Source organism: Globicephala melas, chromosome X, assembly GCF_963455315.2.
Source record: "Globicephala melas chromosome X, mGloMel1.2, whole genome shotgun sequence".
NCBI lineage: Eukaryota > Metazoa > Chordata > Mammalia > Artiodactyla > Delphinidae > Globicephala > Globicephala melas.
Window position 1 is genome coordinate 72,468,464 of NC_083335.1, and position 12,574 is coordinate 72,481,037.

Below are 12,574 nucleotides of genomic sequence, written 5' to 3' on the forward strand. Positions count from 1 at the left end.
GTAAAGTGCCAGGGGAAGAGGACTAGTACCAGTGTCTTTGTAAAGTCTGTCTGTATGGATGTGCATGTCAGTTTCTGTGTGGTATTCAAGAAACACTGGATACAGACAGTATGTCTAAGAGACATGTTACATGAGAGGTATACAAGAGAAACGGGTGAAGTGAGCAGTGTGTGGTGTGGATTGTAGGGGTACATTGAAAAGTGAGGTTTTGGCAGAGTGCATGGTGCACTGGCTGTGTGGAGTATACATGAGCTGTGGAATGGTCTAGGTGCATCAGGCCCCTCAGTGGTCTTAGCCATGTCTTTTTTTTTTTTTTGCGGTATGCGGGCCTCTCACTGTTGTGGCCTCTCCCGTTGCGGAGCACAGGCTCCGGACCCGCAGGCTCAGCAGCCATGGCTCACGGGCCCAGCCACTCCGCGGCACGTGGGATCTTCCCGGACCGGGGCACAATCCCATGTCCCCTGCATCGGCAGGTGGACTCTCAACCACTGCGCCACCAGGGAAGCCCTAGCCATGTCTTTTTGAACCTCAGCCTCTCTGTTGAAAAATCGGGATAATCCCCACCCCTACACAGGGTTGTATGAAAAGTCAGTGAGTTAATCCATGAGACGTATCCAGCACATAATAGGTGCTCAAGAAATGGTTATTACCATTATTCTGGCTGCAAAGTGAAGTTGCTAACATCTGGATCAGAGCAGGGGCTCTTTAAATATTTGCCAAATTGAGGAATGAATGACTTTGGTTTGGTTTTGCCTGTTTGACACGAAATAGTCAATAACTAAATTAGGCCTTGAATTGGCCCATTATTTTGTCTATGTTGAGAGCCCTGGAGCTGGAGCCCTGGACTTTCAAAGTCCGTGGTGGGTGAGATGGGGAAGGGAGGAGATGGGTGAAGTCAGTCAGCCAGGCCTGGACAAAAACCAGGGGACGGACAGTGCCAGGAGCTGTCCAGGCACTCAAGGAACTGATTCCAGGAGAGGTGAAGGCAGTGAGGTGCCAGCACCCAAGGGAATATTGTGAAGGGTGAGAAACATCTAAATTCTCCATGCCTGGCCTGGATTCTGTTATTCCAAGGCAGCTCTTGAGTTTGAGGCTCAAGCCTATCCAGGACAAGGGAAAATTGGCCACCTAGAGAGCAGAGGGAAGGGAGGGGCAAAAATTGCTTGCAGAGTAACTACTCATTGCCATGAACTTGACCATATGTAAAGCATAGTTCTACAACCTATGTCTCTAGGGTCTGGCCCAAGGCAGGGGCTCATGAAGTGGTCATGGAGAACAGAAGCCACATAGTGCCAGGGCTACAACAGTGCTGGGCTATAAATTTGGTTTCCTGATTCCTTACTTGTTTGTATATCATCTGTCTTTTCTCACAGTTCTTCATGACTGTTTCCCCAGTACCTAAAATAGTACCTGGCATGGAGGAGGTACTTTACAAAGGGTTACACTAGATCACAGCAGTAAGAGTAGTACTTGTAGCTGTTATTTTCACTTTTCCCCTCTTTTTTGGATATTTTTTATTGTGATAAAATGTGTATAACACTTGCCAATTTAACCATTTTAAGTGTACACAGTGGCACCATTACATTCAGTGTTGTGCAACCATTGCCACTTATCTATTTCTGAAATTCTTCCATTAACCCAAACAGAAATTCTGTAACCTTTAAGCAATAACTTACTTCTCCCCCTCCCCCCAGCCCCCAGTAACCCGTAATTTACTTTCTGTCTATGAATTTTCCTATTCTGGATATTTCATGTAAGTGGAAGCATACAATATTTGTCCTTTAGTTTCGGACTTATTTCACTTAGCATAATGTTTTCAAGGTTCATTCATGTATCAGTGGCCTATATCAGATTTCTTTCCTTTTAGTGGCTGAATAAGATTCCATTGTATGTATATACCCACTTTATTTATCAATTCATTTGTTCATGGACACTTGGAGTGTTTCTGCATTTCGCTATTGTGGATAATACTACAACGAACATTAGCATACAAATATATGTTTTGAGTCCCTGTTTTCAATTCTTTGGGGTATATACATCAGAGTGGAATTACTGGATAATATGTAATTCAATGTTTAGCTTTTAGAGGAACTGCCAAATTGTTTTCTGCAGTGACTGCACTATTTAACATTCCCACAGCAATGTAGGAATGTCCGAATTTCTCCACAACTTTGCCAACCCTTACTTTCCATTCTTTTTTTAAAGCTTTTGATATTTATTTACTTACTTTATTTTTAATTCTGGTAAAATATATAAAACAATGTTTACAGCCTTAGCAATTTTTAAGTGTTCAGTAGTGTTAAATACATTCACATTGTTGTGCAAACTATCTACACAACTCTCCATCTTGCAGAACTGAAACTCTATACCCATTTAACAATAATTTCTTATTTGCACTTTCCTCCAGTCCCTGGCAAGCACCATTCTACTTTCTGTCTCAATAAATTTGACTACTCCAGATACCCCATATATGTGAAATCATACACTATTTCTCTTTTTGTGACTAACTTATTTCATTTAGCATAATGTCCTCAAGTTTCATCCATGTTGTAGCATATGTCAGAATTTCCTTCTTTTTGTAAAGCTGAATAATATTCCATTGTGTGCATAGTGCACATTAAAAAAAATTGTTTGTATGTAGTTCATTTATTTTCTAAATTGAGGTATAGTTGAGTTGTAAGACTATATTAGTTTCAGGTGTACAACATAGTGACTCCAAATTTATATAAATTATACTCCATTTATAGTTATTATAAAATATTGGCTATATTCCCTGTGCTTTACAATATATCCTTGCAGCTTACTTGTTTTATGCATAGTAATTTGTACCTCTATCTTGCCCCTTCCCCCACCATATCTTCCCCCTTCCCCCTACCATATCCCCTATCTTGCCCCTTCCCCCTACCGTATCCCCACTGGTAACCAGTAGTTTATTCTCTATATCTGTAAGTCTGTTTCTTTTTGGTTACATTGACTAGTTTTATTTATTTATTTTTACTATAGGTATTTTATTTATTTTTAAAATTTTTTTATTGGAGTATAGTTGATTTACAATGCTGTGTTAGTTTCAGGTGTACAGCAAAGTGAATCAGTTATACATATATCCACTCTTTTTTAGATTCTTTTCCCATATAGGTCATTACAGAGTATTGAGTAGAGTTCCCTGTGCTATACAGTAAGTCCTTATTAGTTATCTACTTTATATATAGTAGTGTGTACATGTCAATACCAATCTCCCAATTTATCCCTCTCCCACTCCCCTTTGGTAAGCATGTGTGTTTCCTATGGCTGTGAGTTTATTTCTGTTTTGTATATAAGTTCATTTGTATCATTTTTTTTAGATTCCACATATAAGTGATATCATATGACATCTGTCTTTCTCTGTCTGACATACTTCACTCAGTATGACAATCTCTAGGTCCATCCATGTTGCTGCAAATGGCATTATTTCATTGCTTTTTATGGCTGAGTAATATTCCATTGTATATATATATATACCATGTCATCTTTATCCATTCATCTGTCGATGGACACTTAGGTTGCTTCCATGTCCTGGCTATTGTGAATAGAGCTGCAATGAACATTTTGGTACATGACTCTTTTTGAATTATGGTTTTCTCAGGGTATATGCCCAGTAGTGGGATTGCTGGGTCGTACGGTAGTTCTATTTGTAGTTTTTTAAGGAACCTCCATACTGTTCTCCATAGTGGCTGTACCAATTTACATTCCCACCAACAGTGTAGGAAGGTTCCCTTTTCTCCAAACCCTCTCCAGCATTTACTGTTTGTAGATTTTTGATGATGACCATTCTGACCCATGTGAGGTGATACCTCACTGTAGTTTTGATTTGCATTTCTCTAATAATTAGCGATGTTGAGCATCTTTTCATGTGCTTTTTAGCCATCTGTATGTCTTCTTTGAAGAATTGTCTATTTAGATCTTCCATCCATTTTTTTGATTTGTTTGTTTGTTTTGATATCGAGCTGCTTAGGCTGTGTGTATATTTTGGAAATTATTCCCTTGTTGATTTCTTTGTTTGCAAATCTTTTCTCCCATTCTAAGGGTTGTCTATTCTGTGGGAGAAAGTATTTGCAAACGATGTGACTCACAAAGGATTAATCTGCAAAATATACAAAACAGCTCACACAGCCCAATATCACAAAAAGAAAACAACCCAATCAAAAAATGGGCAGAAGATCTAAATAAGCATTTCTCCAAAGAAGACATACAGATGGCCAAAAGGCACATGAAAAGATGTTCAACATTGCTAATTATTAGAGAAACACAAGTCAAAACTACAATGAGCTGTCACCTCGCAGCAGTCAGAATGGCCAACATCAAAAAGTCTACAAATAATAAATGTTGGAGAAGGTGTGGAGAAAAAGGAACCCTCCTACACTGTTGGTGGGAATGTAAATTGGTACAACCACTATGGAGGACAGTATGGAGGATCCTAAAAAAACTAAAAATAGAGCTAACATATGATCCTGCAATCCACTCCTGGGCATATATCTGGAGAAAAACATAATTCAAAAGTTACATGCAGCCCAGTGTTCATAGCAGCACAATTTACAATAGCCTAGACATGGAAGCAACCTAAGTGTCCATTGACAGATGAATGGATAAAGAAAATGTGGTATATATATATATATATATATACACACACACATATATATATATATAATGCAATATTACTCAGCCATTAAAAAAAATGAAATAATGCCATTTACAGCAACATGGATGGACCTAGAGATTATCATACTAAGTGAAGTAAACCAGACAGAGAAAAACAAATATCGTATGATTTTGCTTATATGTGGAATCTAAAAAAATGATACAAATGAACTTATATACAAAACAGAAATAGACTCACAGACATAGAAAACAAACATGGTTACCAAAAGGGAGTGGGGGAGGGATAAATTAGGAGTTTGGGATTAAAATATTCATACTACTGTATGTAAAATACATAACCGACAAGGACCTACTGTATAGCACAAGGAACTATACTCAATATCTTATAATAACCTATAATGGAAAAGAATGTAAAGAAAGAATATATATATTATATATATGTATAACTGAATCACTAACACAACATTGTAAATCAACTATATTTCAATAAAAAATTTTTAAAAAGAAAATTGTCTATTCTGGTCTTCTGCCCATTTTTTTTTTTTTTTGTGGTATGCAGGCTTCTCACTGTTGTGGCCTCTCCCATTACGGAGCACAGGCTCCAGATGCACAGGCTCAGCGGCCATGGCTCATGGGCCCAGCTACTCCACAGGATGTGGGATCTTCCCAGACCAGGGCACGAACCCATGTCCCCTGCATTGGCAGGCGGACTCTCAACCACTGAGCCACCAGGGAAGCCCTTCTGCCCATTTTTTAATCAGGGTTTTTTTGACATTGAGTATTGTATTAGTTGTATATTTATTTTGGATATCAACCCCTTATTGGTCGTATCATTTGCAGATATTTTCTCTCATTCTGTGGGTTGTCTTTTCGTTTTGTTGATGGTTTCCTTTGCTGTGCAAAAGCTTTTAAGTTTAATTAGATTCCATTTGTTTATCTTTGCATTTGCCTCCTTTACCTTAAGAGATAGCTCCCCCCAAATTGCTACAATTTATGTCAAAGAATGTTCTGTCTATGTTTTCTTCTAGAATTTTTATGGCTTCTGGTCTTACACTTAAGTCTTCAATCCATTTTGAGTTTCATTGATTTTTTTCTATTGTTTTTATAGTCTCTAATTCATTTATTTATACTCTGACCTTTATGATTTCTTTCCTTCTAAAACTTTAGGTTTTGTTTGTTCTTCTAGTTCCTTTAGATATAAGGTTATGTTGTTTATTTGAGATTTTTCTTTTCTCCTGAGGTAAGCTTGTATCACTGTAATCTTCCCCCTTAGAACTGCTTTTCCTCCATCCCATAGATTTTGGATCATTGTTTTTCTTTTTTTTCTTTTTTTTTTTTGTGGTACGCGGGCCTCTCACTGCTGTGGCCTCTCCTGTTGCGGAGCACAGGCTCCAGACGTGCAGGCTCAGTGGCCATGGCTCACGGGCCCAGCCGCTCCGTGACATGTGGGATCTTCCCGGACCAGGGCACGAACCCGTGTCCCCTGCATCGGCAGGTGGACTCTCAACCACTGCGCCACCAGGGAAGCCCCATTGTGTTTTTCTTTTTCATTTGTCCCCAGGTATTTTTTTAAAAATTTCTTTAGTGATCCACTTGTTGTTTAAAGCAGTATCTTGTTTAGCATCCATGTGTTTGTTTTTTGTGTTTTTATTCTTATAGTTGATTTCTAGTCTCATAGTGTTGCAGTCAGAAAAGATGCTTCATATGTATTCAATTTTCTTAAATTTATTGAGGCTTGTTTTGTTGCCTAGCATGTGATCTATCCTGGAGAATGTTCCATGTATGCTTGAAAAGAATATGTATTTTGCTGCTTTTGGATGGAATGTTCTATGTATACCTATTAAGTGCATCTGGTCTAATGTGTCATTTAAGGCCAGTTTTGCCTTATTGATTTTCTGTCTGGATGATCCACCCATTGATTTAAGTGGGGTGTTAAAGTTCCCTACTATTATTGTGTTAATGTCAATTTCCCCTTCATGTCTCTTAATACATGCTTTATATATTTAGGTGGTCCTATGTTGGGTGTGTGTGTGTATATATATATATACACATATATATATATAATTATTATATTTTCTTGGATTGATCCCTTGATCTTTATGTAATATCATTTGTCTCTATTCAAATCTTTTGCTCATTTTTAAAATTGGACTTTTTGTATTTTTGTTGTTGACTTGTACGAGTTTTTGATATATTCTGGATATTAAGCCCTTAACACATATATGATTTGCAAATGTTTTCTCTCATTATGTAGGTTGTCTTTTCAGTTTATAGATAATGTCTTTTGATACACAAAAGTTTTTAATTTTCATTAAGTCCAAATTATCAATTTTTTTCTTTTTTGTTTTTGGTGTCATATCTAAGAATACCAATGGTGGTAATTCTTCTTTAAATATTTGGTAGAATTCATCAATGAAGCTACCTGATCCTGGATTTTCCTTTGGGAGGTTTTTGACTACTGATTTAATCTCTTTACTTGTTATAAGTCTGTTGAGGTTTTCTATTTCTTCTTGAGTCAGGTAATTTGTATGTTTCTAGGAATTTTTCCAATTCATCTAAGTTATCTAATTTGTTGTTATATAATTTTCCTAATATTCTCTTACAATCCTTTTTATTTCTGTAAGGTCAGTAGCAATGTCCCCACTGTTATTTCTGTCTTTAGTTTCATGTGCATTCTCTCTCTTTTTCTTTGTCATTCTAGTTAAGGTTTGTCAGTTTTGTTGATCTTTTCAAAGAACCAACTTCTGGTTTCAGTAATTCTCTCTATTGGTTTTCTTTTTTTAAAAAATAAATTTATTTATTTATTTTTGGCTGTGTTGGGTCTTCATTGCTATGCGTGAGCTTTTCTCTAATTGTGGTCAGTGGAGGCATCTCATTGTCGTGGCTTCTCTTGTTGTGGAGCACAGGCTCTAGGCATGCAGGCTCAGTAGTTGTGGCACATGGGTTTAGTTGCTCTGCAGCATGTGGAATCTTCTTGGACCAGGGCTTGAACCTGTGTCCCCTGCATTGGCAGGCGGATTCTTAACCACTGTGCCACCAGGGACGCCCTCTATTGGTTTTCTTTTCTCTATTTTCTTGTCTCAATTCTAATCTTTCTTGTTCCTTCCTTCTGCTACCTTTGGGTTTTTTTATAATTCCTCAAGGTGTAAAGTTATGGTATTGAGTATAGATTTCTCTTCTTTTTAATGTAGGTATTGACAGCTATAAATTTCCTTCTGATAATTGTCTTCAATTCATCTCAATAATTTTGGTATGTTGTGCTTTTATTTTAATTTATATTTAAGTAGGTTCTAATTTTCCCTGTGATTTATTCTTTGATCCATTTGTCATTTAAGATTATGATGTTTAATTTCCATATATTTACATCATTTCCATTTTCCTTTTGTTATTGACTTCTAGCTTCATTCCATTGTGGCTGGATAAAACGCTTTGTATGATTTCAATTTTTTTTTAATTTATTGAGACTTGTTTTGTGACTTAACATATGGTTTATCCTGGAGAATGCATCACCATGAACTTGAAAACCATGCATTCAACCATTGTTGCATAGTGTTCTATATATGTCTGTTAGGTCTAGTTGGTTTACAGTGCTACTTAAGTCCTCTGTTTTCTTGGTTATCTTCTGTCTAGATGTTCTATTTATTATTGAAAGTGGGTTATTGAGTTTTCCACTAGTTTTGTACAATTATCTATTTCTCCTTCAATTTTGTCATCATTTGCTTTATGTTTTGGGCACTCAAATGTTTGGTGCATATATGTTTCTAATGATTATATATTCTGGTTGCATTGACACTTTACCAATATATAATTTCCTTTTTTTGTGTCTTGCAATATTGTGACTTAAATTTTATTTTATCTGATATTTATATAGCCACCCAGCTACTTTTGGTTACTATTTGCAATGGATAATATTTTTCCATCCTTTCACTTTCAACCTATTTGCATTTTTTGGATACAAAGTGAGTTTCTTGTTGACAGTATATAGTTGGGTCATGTTTTTTAACCACTTCATCAATCTCTGCCTCTTGATTAGTTAGTTTAATCCATTTACATTTAAGAAAATTACTGATAAGTACGGACTTACTTACCCTTTTGCTATTTGTATTCTTTTTTGTCCCTCATTTTCTCCATTACTGCCTACTTTTGAGTTTATTTTTTTTTTCATGAGGAACCATTTTGAGTCCCTTCTCTTTTCCTTATATGTATATACTTTAGATTTTTTTGTGTGGTTACCATATGGATTATGTTTAACATATTTATATGTTAATAACATATTATGTGTTTATAACAATCTAAATTGAATTATTAACAGCTTAACTTCAATAGCATACAAAAACTCTGCTACTATACAGCTCAGTCCTTTTGTGTTACTGTTTCACAAATTACAACTTTATATGTTTTGTGCCCAATAACATATTATAATTATTTTTATATGTCTTTTAAATAATGTAAGAAATAAAAATTGGAGTTAAAAGTATTAGCCTTGATGTTTACCTATCTATGGACCTTTATCAGAGATCTTTATTTCTTCATATGACTTCTAGTTACTGTCTAGTGTCCTTTCATTTCAACCTAAGAGACTTGCTCTAGCATTTATCTTGCAGGGCAGGTCCAGTGTTAACAAATTTCCTCAGCTATTGTTTATCTAGAAATGCCTCAATTTTGCCCTTGTTTTTGAAGAAGAGTTTTGCCAGGTACAGAATTCTTTGTTGAGAGGGGTTTTTTTCCTTTCAGCATTCTAAATATATCATCACAATATCTTCTATCCTCAATGGTTTTTGATGACAAATTGGGTGTTAATCTTCTTCAGAATCTCTTGTATTTATTTACATAATGAATCACTTTTCTCCCTTACTGCTTTCAAGATACTGTCTTTTGACAGTTTGATCATGTATCTCTGTGTGGATATCTTTGAATTTACTCTAGTTGGAATTTGTTAAGGTTCTTGATTTGTAAATTCATGTCTTGCATTAGATTTGGGAAGTTTTTGAACATTATTTCTTCCAGGATTCTTTCTTCCCCTTTATCTCTCATTTCTCCCTCTGAGATTCCCATAATATGTATGTTACTCCACTTGATTTACTTCAGGTCCCTTAGGTTCTATTCACTTTTCATTATTCTTTTTTCTTTCTACTTGATAAATTTCACACTTCATAAATTTCAATTGGCCTCCCTTCAAGTTCACTGATTTTTATTTCTCCCTGATTAAATATGTTGTTAAATCCCTCTGTTGAATTTTTTCAGTTACTATACTTTTTAGCTCCAGAATTTCCATTTGGTTCTTTTTTTTTTATAATTTCTATCTCTTTATTGATGTTCAAAACTTTTTGATACATCTTCCTTCTGATTTTCTTTAGTTTTTTCTTCATGTTTTCCTTTAGCACTTTGAACATATTTAATACAGTTGTTTTGAAGTCTTTGTCTAGTAAGTCTTATGTCTGAACTTCATTAGGGATAGTTTCTATTAATTTTATTCCTTTTGAATGGGCCATACTTTCCAATTTCTTTGCATATCTTGTGATTTTTTTTTGTTGAAAACTGGACATTTGAATATTATAATGTTATAACTCTGGAAATCAGATTCTCCTCCTTTCCCAGGGTTTGCTGTTTTGTTGATTGTTGAAAGGCTGGAGTAGTCTGTATGTTTAGTGAGTACTCCAAACTATTTTTGAAAAGATTGTATTCCTTGTCATGAATGGTCTCTGAAGTCTCTATTCCTTTAGCTCATGTTTGGCTAGTGTTTTGATAGAGATTTCCCTGAATGCCAGGAGCTAAAAACAAAATCAAATAACAATAATAAAAGAAAAGCACCCTCCCTCAGAAAAACCTGAAACACCTCTCCCAGTCTTTACAGACTGGTTCTGTGCTGGGGCAATCTAACACTTAGTCAGGTTTGCACTGAGCTGGGGTGAAAGTTCGTGTGGTCTGAATTCTAAGTTAGGCAAAGTAGAGACAAGTTCCTTGCATTAGTCCTTCAAGTAGACCTCATAAAACTTAGAACAGACATATACAATACTTTGCAAATAAGGTCTTCTCTGCTCCCTCTGGAACCAGGGACCAGGGTCCCACACTGGAAGCATGGGCTTTTACCACGTTAAGACTGCTACCATACCGAGGAAGGGGGGAGCAAGGGTATGCACCACAAAGCTCTCCTACCATTTCCAGTTGCCTTTTTCTTGATTTAGCATTCACTTGATTGCTAGAAACATTTGACTGCTTTTCAGAGTTCTAACAAAGTTGGTTCTAACACTTTCTGCTTATTTTTTGATGTCTCTGTGGAGAAATGAGAGCTTGGAATTTTCTACTTTGCTATTTTGCTACATGATCTATAATTTTTTAAACAATAGCTTTATTGAGATATAATTCATATATCATAAACTTTACCTTTTAAAGTGTACAATTCAGTGGGCTTTAGTAATCACAGAGTTTTGCAAACATCACTATTATCTTAATTTTGAACATTCTCATCACCATAAAAAGTGACTTTATCAGTCACTTCCCATTTTCCCCCTCCTCCAGCTCTAGGCAACCGTTAGTCCAATTTCTGTCTCTAAGGATTTGTCTTTTCTTAATATTTCATATAAATAGAATGATGCATTATGTGGTCTTTTGTTACTGACTTCTTTCACTTAGTATAATTTTTACATAGTTCATCCATGTCATGACATGTATCAGTACTCTATTCCTTTTTAAAAAATTAACTCTTAATTTTGAGATAGTAGTAGATTCACATGCAGTTGTAGGAAATAAGACAGGGGGGTCCTCTGCAGTTTTTTTCCCAGTTACCGACAACTATAGTACAATATCACAACCAGGATGTTGACGTTGAAACAGTCAAAATACAGAACATTTCCATTACTACAAGGATCCCTCATGTTTTCCTATTATAGCCATATTCACCACTCTCCTACCTCCACCCTCTTCTTTATACCTGGCAGTCTCTTATCTGTTTTCCATATATATAATTTTTGTCATTTCAGGAATGTTAAGTGACTATAATTTTACAATATGTAGCTTTGGGAATTGACTTTTTTCACTCAGCATAATCTTTTGAGGTCCATACATATTGTATGTTTTAATTGTTTATTCCCTTTTTATTGCTGAGTGGTATTCCATGTTATGGATGTACCACAGTTTGTTCAAACATTCACCCACTGAAGGACAGTTAGGTAGTTTCTGATTTGGAGCTATTATGAATAAAGCTGTTATGAACTTTCATGTGCAGGTTTTTGTGTGAACAGAAATTCTCACATATCTGGGATAAATGCCCAAGAGTGCAATTGTTGGGTCATATGGTAGTTACATTTTTAGTTTTATAAGAAACTGCCAGAAATTGGGTCATCTGTAGAGACGTGGATGGACCTAGAGACTGTCATACAGAGTGAAGTAGGTCAGGAAGATAAAAACAAATATCATGTATTAACGCATATATGTGGAATCTAGAAAAATGGTACAGATGAACTGGTTTGCAAGGCAGAAATAGAGACACAGATGTAGAGAATACATATATGGACACCAAGGGGGGGAAAGTGGTGGTGGGATGAATTGGGAGATTGGGATTGACATATATACACTAATATGTAGAAAATAGATAACTAATAAGAACATGCTGTATAAAAAATAAATAAAGTTAAATTAAAAAAATAAAATTCAAAAAAAAAAAAGAAAAAGAAACTGCCAGGACTCCCCCGGTGGTGCAGTGGTTAAGAATCTGCCTGCCAATGCAGGGGACATGGGTTCGATCCCTGGTCCCACATGCCATGGAGCAACTAAGCCTGTGTGCCACAACTACTGACCCTGAGCTGTAGAGCCCACGAGCCACAACTACTGAGCCCATGTGCCACCACTACTGAAGCCCACATGCCTAGAGCCCATGTTCCACAACAAAGAGAAGCCACCACAATGAGAAACCCATGCACCACAATGAAGAGTAGCCCCC